This window comes from Mandrillus leucophaeus, unplaced genomic scaffold (assembly GCF_000951045.1).
Source record: "Mandrillus leucophaeus isolate KB7577 unplaced genomic scaffold, Mleu.le_1.0 Scaffold1056, whole genome shotgun sequence".
NCBI classification, from domain to species: Eukaryota; Metazoa; Chordata; class Mammalia; order Primates; family Cercopithecidae; genus Mandrillus; species Mandrillus leucophaeus.
In genome coordinates, this window is record NW_012098721.1 from 113,084 (window position 1) to 123,770 (window position 10,687).

Consider the following 10,687-nt stretch of genomic DNA (forward strand, 5'->3'; position numbering starts at 1 on the left):
TCAACATTGTTGCATCTCTCAATAGTTCTTTACTTTTTATTGCTGAGTAAAATTTTACATATAAATGTACGATTTATGTATTCATTCATTTGCATTCCCTTAATAACTAATAATGTTGACCATCTTTTCATATGCTGTTTACCATTCACATAATTCATTTGGCAGAGTGCCTAAAAATCTTTCACCTATTTTTGTTATCAGATGTTTAACTTCTTCTTATTGAGTTGCAAGAATTCTTTTTATATTATAGAAACAAGCCCTTCATCAGATGTATACTTTGCCAATATTTTCTATCTGTAGTTTGCCTTTTCCTCTTCTTAACAGTGTATTTTAAAAACAAACGTTTTTAATTTCAATTAATTCTTTTTTTTACCATTTATTTTTCCTACGGTTCATACGTTTTGTGCCCTATCTAAGAAGCATCTGCCTAATCCAGGTTACAAAGATATTTGCCTATGCTTTCTTCTATAATTTTATAGTGTACAGTCCATTTAAAGCTAATTTTTATAGGATGTATGGCAAGGGTTAAGGCCCAGATGGCTATCAAATTGTTCCAGTACCTTTTGCATCTATTGCAAAGACTATCCTTTCCTACAATGAATTATCTTGAAAACTTTGTCAAAAATAAATTGACTACATGTGTATCTATCTATTCTGGGACTATTGTTTGTTTCTATTTTTCTATATGTCTCTCTATGCCAATGTCATGCTATTTAATAACTATAGCTTTACAAAACACTAGAGATCAGATACTATATGTTCTCCAATTTTGTTCTTTTCTAACATTGTTGCAAAGTTTATGAACATTTGGACTGATATATAAATTCTTGAGTTGATTTGTCAATTTTTACCAAAGAGCTACTGGGATTTTGATAAACATGGAATCAGTTTGGGGACATTTGATATTTTAACAATTAGTCTCCCAATCTGTGAACATGGTTTATATCTCCATTTATTGAGGTTTTATCTAATTTCTTTCAGTACATTTTGTGCTTTTGAGTATACAGATTGTATACATATTTTATGACATTTATCTCTAAAATGTTCACATTTTACCACCATCAAGTTAAGTGCCATAAAAATAGTATTATTAAATTAATATAAAATCCCAATTGTCAATTGTGACTATATAGAAATATAATGAAGTTCTGAATATTGACCTTGTATCCTGCAGCCTTGTTAAACTTACTTATTAGTTCCAGTAGCGTAATTCTTCAGTTTTTGTTTTTTTTTTAATGTGGATTATCATGTCATCTGCAAATAAAAACACTTTCCTTTCCAATCTCTATGTATTCTGTTCCTTTTTCTTGCCAAACTGCACTAGGAAGGAATCACAATAAAACACAGAAAGAAAGTAGTATATGTGGACAGGAGGCGAAATAGAAGTATATTGTTGAAGGTTTCTTTTACTATGTCGGAAATGATTTGTCATCTGGTGGGTAGACTGTTGTGTTAGTTACCTATTGCTGAATAACAAAATACCCCCAAACTTAGAAGCTTAAAACAGCAATAAACATTTATGATCTCCCACAGTTTCTGTGCAATCTGGATGGGTTTAGCTGGGTGGTTCTGGCTAAGGGTCTCTCATGAGGTTGCAGTCAAGATGTTGAAAGGGGTTGCAGTCATCTAAACACTTTACTGGTGCTGGAGACTTTGCTTCCAAGATGGCTCACTCACCTAAATGGGAAGTTGATGCTGGGTCTTGGCTGGAGACTTCAGTTTCTCTCCGAGTAAACTCTCTGTAGATGGTGAGCATCCTCAGGACGTGGTAGCTGGGTTTTCTCAGAGGAGCAATACAAGAAAGAGCAAGTTGGAAGCTCCAATATCTTTCTGACCTAGGCTTAGAAGCCATACATTGTCAGTTCTCCATATTCTTTACAGAGTTTGGCCCTATTCCATGGAGGATGAGACTATATTAGAGTTGAACAGTAGAATGCAGAGACTGTTGGGGAGCATCTTAGAAGCTGCTTAACACAACTGTGATAAGTTACAGTGTCCTTATCATATACTTTACTTCTATATATGTTATAGAGTCAACAGTACATTATTTCTATTTTGCTTTAAGCAGTCAATTATCTGTTAAAGAGACTTTAAAACTAAGAAAATTAAGTATTTTTCATGTATCCATATATTTATCATTTCTGGCATTTTTTATTCCTATATGAAGATACAAGTTTCCATCTGGCATCATTTTCCTTCTGCCTGAATAACTTCCTTTAATATTTCTTATAGTTAGTTTGCTGACAACGAATTTTACCTCTTTTGTTTGTCTGGAGAAGTGTTTATTTACCTTAATTTTTAAAAAATCAAAAATCTGGATATAGAATTCTAGATTGACAGGTTTTTTTTTTTTTCTTTCAACACTTGGAGGATTGTCATTCAGTTTGTGTAGTTTCTGACAAGAAGTTTCTGTTGAGATAGTGTCTTTTTCTCTCTTCTGGCCGCTATTAGGATTTTTCTCTTTATCAAAACTGGTTTTCTAAAATTCAGTTACAATGTGTGTTGGTGTGATTTTCTGTATGCTTTTCCTTCTTAGGATTCTTTTAGTTTCTAAGATCCATGAGTTTATACTTTTCATCACAGTTGGACAAACATTTGGCCATTATGTCTTCTCTTTTTACCCTCCTCCACCTTGTTTCAGTGGTTCCAATTATAAGTATATTAGCTCTCCTGACTTTGTTCCTCAGGTCACTGATGCTCTGTTCATTTTTCTATTAGTCATTTTTCTCCCTGAGCTTCATTTTTGATAGATTCTATTGCTCCTTCAATTTCACTCATCTTTTCTTCTGCAGTATCTAATCAGCTGTTGATCCCGTTCAATCTATTCTTCATTTCAGAGATGAAATGAAGAATCTATTGTATTTTTCATCTCTGTAACTTTGATTTCAGTCGTCTTCTATTATCTATATCTCTCTTCATCATGCTCATGTTTCCCTCTACCTTACTGATGATGTGAAGCATATTTATAATGGACAATTTTAGTCATTACATCACCTCTGTCATTTCTGGTTCCGTTTCTATTTATTGACATTTTTCTTCTGATTATGGGTCAGGTTTCTTATTCTTTTTAATGTCTAGTAAATGTTTTATTGCTTTGCAACATTGAAACCTCACTTAATAGGGTGGTAGATTTTGTTATAACCCTTCTAGTAGCCTTAGGCTTTGTTCTAGCACACAGTTATATTACTTAGTAGCAGTCTAGCTCTTTTGAGGCTTGGTAGGAAATCCGGAGCATATTTTAGTCTAGGGTTAATTTAGCCTCACTACTAACTTCACTACTGAGGTATTCTTCTGAGGATTCTATTCAATGCCCCTATATAATATAGTGTAATAAGGTCTTTCCACTCTAACTGATGGGAACACAAACTCTTCCCAGCCTTAAGTGAGCTTCAGGAATTACTTGACTTACTGCCTCCCAGTAGTTCTTCCCCCTGCCAGGGGTATCTTCCTCTCTCACATGCACATACCAAGGCTCAAGGGACCCCTTTGTGATTTCTGGGTATGTTCTCTCTTATCTCTCTCTCTCTCTCTTCACCAAGCCTCCCCCCACCCCGCCCCGCCACCCCAAATTTCTATCCACTTTAGTCTCCGTGAACTCTAATTTCTATTCCCTCCACTAAGCTAGACTACCAGGATCTGTTCGAGGTTTCTCTCTGATATAGTTTGGCTCTGTGTCCCCACCTAAATCTTACCTCAAATTGTAATCCCCCATGTGTCAAGAAAGGGACTTGGTGGGAGGTGACTGGATCATATGGGCAGTTTTCCCTATGCTGTTCTTGTGATAGTGAGGGAGTTCTCAGAGATCTGATGGTTTAAAAGTGGCAGTTTCCCCTGCGCTCTTTCTCTTTCTCTCTCTCTCTCTCTCTCTCTCTCTCTCTCTCTGTATCTCTCTTTCTCTCTCTCCTGCCACCTCTTAAAGACATGCCTTGCTTCCCCTTCACCTTCCACCATGATTGTAAGTTTCCTGAGGCCTCCCCAGCCATGCGGAACTGTGAGTCAATTACACCTCTTTCCTTTTTAAACTACCCAGTTTCGGGTAATTCTTTATAGTAGTGCGAAAACAGATGAATACACCCTCTATCTATTAAAGTTTGAAAACTGCCTCTAGGTGGCAAGCCAAGCTAGGGCAATAAGGTTCAATTTGTTTATTATGAAAACATTGTTTTGTCCAATTTTCTATTTGTTTGAGGTATACAGTAAATGTAGTCTCTGTCATCCCATTATAGCCAGAGCAGAAATGATCTCTGGAAATCTTTTTTAAATGTCAAACTACTTGCTGGACACCTCTACTTGCAAATATAAGAGGCATATGAAACTTAACATATACAAAGTTTAACTCTGCTCTCCTCTGCATGCCCTGAATCAAGTAAACCTGCCCCTTCTTTCATGTTTCCTGTGTCAGTAAATGGCAACTCAATTCTTCCCACTGTTTGGACCAAAATTTCAAAACTTCTCTTTCATACTTAATAGCTAAGCCATCGGCAAATTCTTTCAAATCTTGTCTTCAAAAGTATATACAGAATCTAATCCGATCACAACCATCCTAGTTTACTTCAGCTCATCATCCACTCTTTCCCTGGATTATTGCAGTAGCTCCAATATTAATCAGATTCACTGCAGTAATACTGCATAAAAATTATTCCTCCAATGTCAGTGGCTTTCAATGCAATTTATTTCACGCTCATTGGTCTACAAGTCTGTGGCTTTGCTATGCTTGGCTGGGCTTTGCAGGGTCACCCTGGCTTCGCTCTAGGCTGCTGGTCAGGTTCAGGTTTGCTCCATATCTCTCGTTCTGAGGCCCAGGCTTAAGGGGCACTGGCTGCTTGCAGTATTCTTCTGGCAGATGCACAAAAGGGTTGGAAGAAATTTGCTGGGTCTTTTAAGGTTTTGCCTCCCCACTGGCACATAATCACTTTTCACTCACTTTCCATTGACTAAAGCAAGTCAAATACACAAATCCAGTGATGATGGGCTGGGGAAATTTTATGGAGAGGACAGTAGGGTGAATATTTGCTGAATAATAATCTACCACAGCCTCCTAATCGCTCTTCCTGTTCTTTCCCTTGCGCTTCTCAGTCTGTTTTTAATATAGAATCCAGAATGTTCCTTTTAAAACACACTAGGACCCTTCTGTGCAAAAAACCCATCAATGACCGCTCATTTCATTCAGAGTCCATACAGCAGTCTACAAAGCCTTAGTCACTCCTGCATCTGGTCACTTTTCTGATTGCATTTTCTACTATTGTCTCCCTCCTCTCTGAGTATCAGCAACACAGGCCTCTTTCTTTGCTAAGCTGGAACAGGCCAGGCAAATTCCTGTCTCAGGCTTCGCAGTTGCAATGTCCATATCTGAAACATTATTCTGCTCCCCACCCCAAGTTGTCTCTCATCCTGTTCAGATCTCTGCTCAAATGTGACCTTAGTGAGGTCTTCCAAGAGTACCTTATTTGTACTTTCACACTCTTTGATACTTTCTGGCCCTCTTCTTTGCGTTACTTTTCTCCAGAGCACTTATTATACTTTATTTTATTTACTGTCTGTCTCCTTCCACTAAAATGTGATATCCAGGTTCTAAGAGTTCTAAAGATGTTGTTGGAGAAAGAGGCTTCGGAAAGCACTGCTCCAAGCCCAAGCTGCTGTCACTAAAGATCCTGTTTCCCATCTTCATGTTAGGTGTTTTCTTAATAATGGCCACAAGGTGGCATGTATAATACCTAATTCCAAAAACATAGCCAAACATACTCATAGGAGTTAAAGTTGTATCATCCAGTATATATAACTTTAGTTCACAATGGAACAGCACAAATTTCCCAAATAAAATTTGGAAAAAATGAACAAGGAAAAAAGCAGCCCAAATCACAACTACTACCACCACACTGACCATTGACACCATAAGATACATAGTTTAAGAAATCTTTTTCATTACAAAATTTTAGCATGTGAAAGCACAGGTTGAAGATTATTCCGGAATTTTCTTCAGGTCTTTGTTATTGGCTTGGTTGCCTGTTTGCTTGCTTTTTAAATCTCTGTAGCCTACTAAGCTTTCCTTTTGAGAATGACAGTGGTAAGGGCCTCTCTTATGTCTTGAGGCATTTTATTTCAAGAGTTCACATGATGTAATCTTTTTTATGCTTCTCCCCTCATAACAGATAAGTCTCTGAGTTCACGACCATAAAGAAGTGATTAGCCAATTATCTGAGAACCACTTCCTCCTAAGTGAGAGGAAGAAACAAGTCAAAGACAGAAGAGGCAGCAGTGTGGGAAAAATTAAATGAGAGACCTTCCCAAATCGTTCTCTTTTCCTGGTTCTCCTGTAAGGTGAGAATGGACTATATACACTCTGAAGTGCATGCAACAACATGGAGTGGTTATCTGTTACTTATTATATTGCAGTTCTCTGTTGTCATCCCTGAATCTCTGGTAAATGCTTGTTAGAGGCTACGGTGTGATCTCAACTGTACTGTAGGAAATTCAGGAAGGGTTGTATGCCCTAAATAGGCCGGGGTGGGAAAGGTGGAAACATCAACATTTTCCTCGGTGCCAGGGTGGGAGTGAGAACAGTGACTAATGAGTTCTTTGAGGAGCAGAGGACAGAAGTCCTGAGTGCAAGATCCAGCTGTCCCTTCCCCCACAGATCCTCACTCCACTGCCAACTTTCAAAATACTAATGAATAAGGAATCTCATTGGTTTCCTTTTAAGAGGCATCAAAATTCTCGTTCCACGTAAAATTCTTATAGGTTTATACAACGTCTCTGCATTTGTAGCACCCTCTGTGTTTTCCATTGGATCTCATTTTTGAACAATTTCCCTTTCAAACAAAGCAAAGCATTTTCCTAGTCATTCAAAACCATAACCAAGTTACTTGAGAAATACTTGGAAGTACTCAAAAACGCCTGAATTTCATAAACCATGGTCTGAATTCCATCCTTTATTCACTTGTAGGTATGTGGCTAGAAAATAGTAGGCAATCACATTCTGCTTCCTAATTAGAAAGCAGCATACCTAAAGAACTACATTTGATATTTCATGAATAGAGGGCTCAAAATCTAAGCCAAAAGTAAAAAAATACATTATAACTAGTGATGAAAACATGTTGTACCAGGAAAGTAAATCCTCATAAAAAATGACAATCTACAACTTAATGAGCTCAGAATTACGCTAATATTTTAATATCCAAATATTCCTCAATATTAAAAGCCATTATACGAAAGTACATACATGAATCAGGTGAAGTAATTCACAAAGGCACTCAGAGAATCTTGGACTCTTATTAGCTTCCTTAAGTCTGTAATATTATTCAGAAAAGGAACTAGGTGGAAGTCTACGTATTATTTTCTGAACTTGATTGTTAAGACAAAACTGGTTATACACGTCTAGCTTCTCTAACTGGCCTGACATTCAAATAAAGACTACATAAATACACTGTTTGTTTATGCACACTTGTACATGGTTGTAACAATTTTTGTATAAATATAATAATTTTTTTAGAATAATATAGAAATATACATGATCACTCTGTAAAACAGTCCCAAACAGTTACCAAGTTCTATTCTCTCTTATGTCTAAGTCACTGTCTTGGATTATAGTTTATGCTATGTGAAGTCAATTCTTTGCAGCCACAAGAGAGCCTTTAGTTCTGTGCTCTACTATACTAAATTCGTGGTATTTAGTTATGAAATTCTGGACTTTTGACAATCCTCTAGCAGAAAAGCCATGGGTTTCCATATGCCCTCGAATATGGCACTTCTGAAACCTTACTGTGTATATGAATCACCTAAAAATCTTCTGAGAAATATTCTTAGTTCACATTTCAAAAGGCTCCATGCAAACAAAGCAGCAATGGCTGGGAATTATTTGGCCTTTGTTGTTTCCCTGTTTCTCCTCTGCTCGGTGACAAAAAACTAAAGAACATCTATTTTGTCCTTGATGTATAACTGCAACTATTAACACTAAGTAAATTATAATCCATAGTCCAGTCTAGTGTTTGTAAAGAAACCCCCATGCTAGTCCTCCCCGCTATAATGTAATCTCTTCTGGTGTGTCATTCCAGTTCCTTACAGTAATTTCCTAATTTGAGGGGAAAATTGAGTTTGCCTCTCAAAACAAAGCTGATATATGGTATTGTAAAGAAAAGAACAAGATTTCAAAGCATCCTATTTTAAGTCTATTATGAAGGAAGTCACTATAACCAGCCTTTACAAAACAGCTTATGTTAAAAGTTGGGATATTCTGAAAGTTAGTTAAAGAGTATTTTTATTTTTTCTGTACGAAATAACCTTTCCTCTAATTTAAACAATGCAAGTGTAAACTAACAGCATAATTCCAATATATAACTCTTTCCAAATCCAGAGAAAGAAATGATGTCTTTTAACCACCTTTCTGTCTCTAAGAATGAGAGATTATAGAAGATGAAATGTAGGAGACACAGTGTGAGATCTTCTCAGAGAGCTTTAAGGCCCCTGCTACTTGTAGATAAGAACCAGCTAATTAGTGGGTTTGAGCAACAGGGATCTGATGATGCCACACCAGGAAGACCCTCAATCAGTGCCCACTGCAGAAAAGAGTGCCAAGAATGTTCTCATCGGCCCAGCTGAGGGCACTTTTCCTGGAAACAGACAATATAAACGTGAACTTTAAAAGGATACTAGCAAGTATTATTCTTTCCATTTTAGGGACTTTACACAGTGTACAGTGAATAGCGGGTACTTCATTAATAACTCAAGACTTTTCAAAGCCTAGAATCAGAGCATTTGACAAATGCTTATTAGCACTGGAGCTGGCATTTGTCAAGCTCTGACTTTAAACTCCTTTCCCCTCAGAATATCTGTGGTCCAATAAAATATCCCTGCCCCAAAAGGCAGGTGTGAGAGGGCACAGTGTTTGTCAAAAAGAAACACTGAGCTCTCTCTAAAAGGCAAATATACTTCTGCTTTTTCTTTGTTCTAATGAAGACAATGGCCATCCAACATGCTTCAGAGGATCAGAGGACATCCACATGCATCCTTGGAGGCCACTTCCCCAATTTTTGCTGCAATCCCCATGTATCTGCCCACTGGAGACCAAGAAGATACACAGTTCAGCTCCTCTAATCTTTTCACAAATATAATACCGCTTAGGTGCGTTTGTAGAATCTTGGGGTAATCTCATGCCCAGCAGTTAATTACCAGTTCCTTGTTGCACCTTACAAAACTACACTCACTAAGTAACCACACACGACATGCTTATTCATTTAGGCCACCATCGACCTCAAACATTGTTCAAGACTTAAGACAGAGAGGTGCATCACCATGAAGAAATTATTGGTACTATTTTCTCTTCTACTTAGAGTCGTAGGACAGCAGAGCCATATGACACAAACAAAAATCAAACCAAAATAACATAAAATATTACCACTGCTAAAATGAGAAAAAGAATGTGTTAAGATGGAACAGAAATGCTGAACATACCTCTTTCCTTTCACTGACTTTTTAAAACACTGCTACGTCCCTGTCAAATTCGGTTTGAGAAGTTAGACTCACACCCTTCACAAATCTTAAAGCCTAGGAATACATCTTCCAGTAATATAGTAACTAGTGACAAAATTACTCTACAGTCAAGCAAGTTGAAAGAAGTATGGAATTCATTTTAAATGGGTTATTAGCTGAATACTAAAATCAGTCATTCAATGTCCCAGGATCATTAGCTTCCTAAATTATTAAACTTTCAGAGCTTATAAAAGCAGCACAGCCTCGCTGTGTATTTCAATCACCAAGTAGAGTCAAAACATGTTTCAAAAGATCACTAAAATGCCTGCTGGGACAGAGGAAGGTAAAAAAACAAGATAAAAACAAACACTAGCAAAACCCACCTAATAAGCTTTTAGAAAACAGATCTCCCTCCAGATCCTTGCAAGATTTCTTCTTTGACCTGATTCCCTTTAGATATAATAATTTATTGGTGCCCCTACTGTCAAGGTTTAAGTGAGTCATCGCTTTGTTCTCTATATGTCAAAAGCACTCAGTACCTTTCACATATTCCTCTCTTGAAATTCAGAATGAAACAATTCACAAAACCTGTTTTCCCTCAGAGATAAGGTTATGCCAAATCAGCCAACTCCCTGAGAAAAAGAGCATCCCCAGTATTTTCATGTACTGGTACCATTTATTATAAAGGGAGACTTTTTAATTTTGTTGATTTGTTTGTTTTGAGGGGCCACATAAATTACTGTAAAATTGCTTTAGATTTCAAACTCAGGCAGTGACATATAGTAGTTAAGCGACTAGACTTTCTCAGACAGAACGGAAATCTGGTAGGTTTTACTACTTACTAACCCACATGAAACATGGGAAAGTAACATTAGCTAAGCATTAATTACTAAGGCACTGTTTAAAGTGCTTAACTTGAATGAACTCATTTAATCCTCAAAAGTCTCTATGAGATAGGATCCTATAAATAAGGTAACTGAGGTAAAAACAGTAAGTAATATGCTCAAGATCACAGAGCTGATAAAATAAAGAATTCAGATTAAATTCAAGTAGCCCTGTTGCTAAAGCCTATATTCTTAACCACTTCATTCGTGGTTTTTAAAAATTTTAAATACAACCCACTCCAAGAAGTAATCTTTTAAGGGCCAGGCGTGGTAGCTCACACCTGTAATCCTAGCAGTTTGGGAGGCTGAGGTGGGTGGATCACCTGAGGTCAGGAGTT

At 37.1% G+C, this 10,687-nt stretch overlaps 2 long non-coding RNA genes across 2 annotated transcripts in view; both read right to left on the reverse strand.

Annotated features, from left to right (window-relative positions):
- The window catches only part of LOC105541526, a 140,948-nt gene that overhangs the window by 94,467 nt on the left and 35,794 nt on the right, over window positions 1–10,687 (reverse strand). The gene's annotated exons all lie outside the window — the stretch shown is intronic.
- On the reverse strand, window positions 4,657–9,587 carry LOC105541519. Its single transcript, XR_001006348.1, has 2 exons — window positions 9,247–9,587; window positions 4,657–8,606 (listed from the first exon to the last, which is right to left on the reverse strand). It is a non-coding gene; the product is annotated as an uncharacterized LOC105541519 (long non-coding RNA).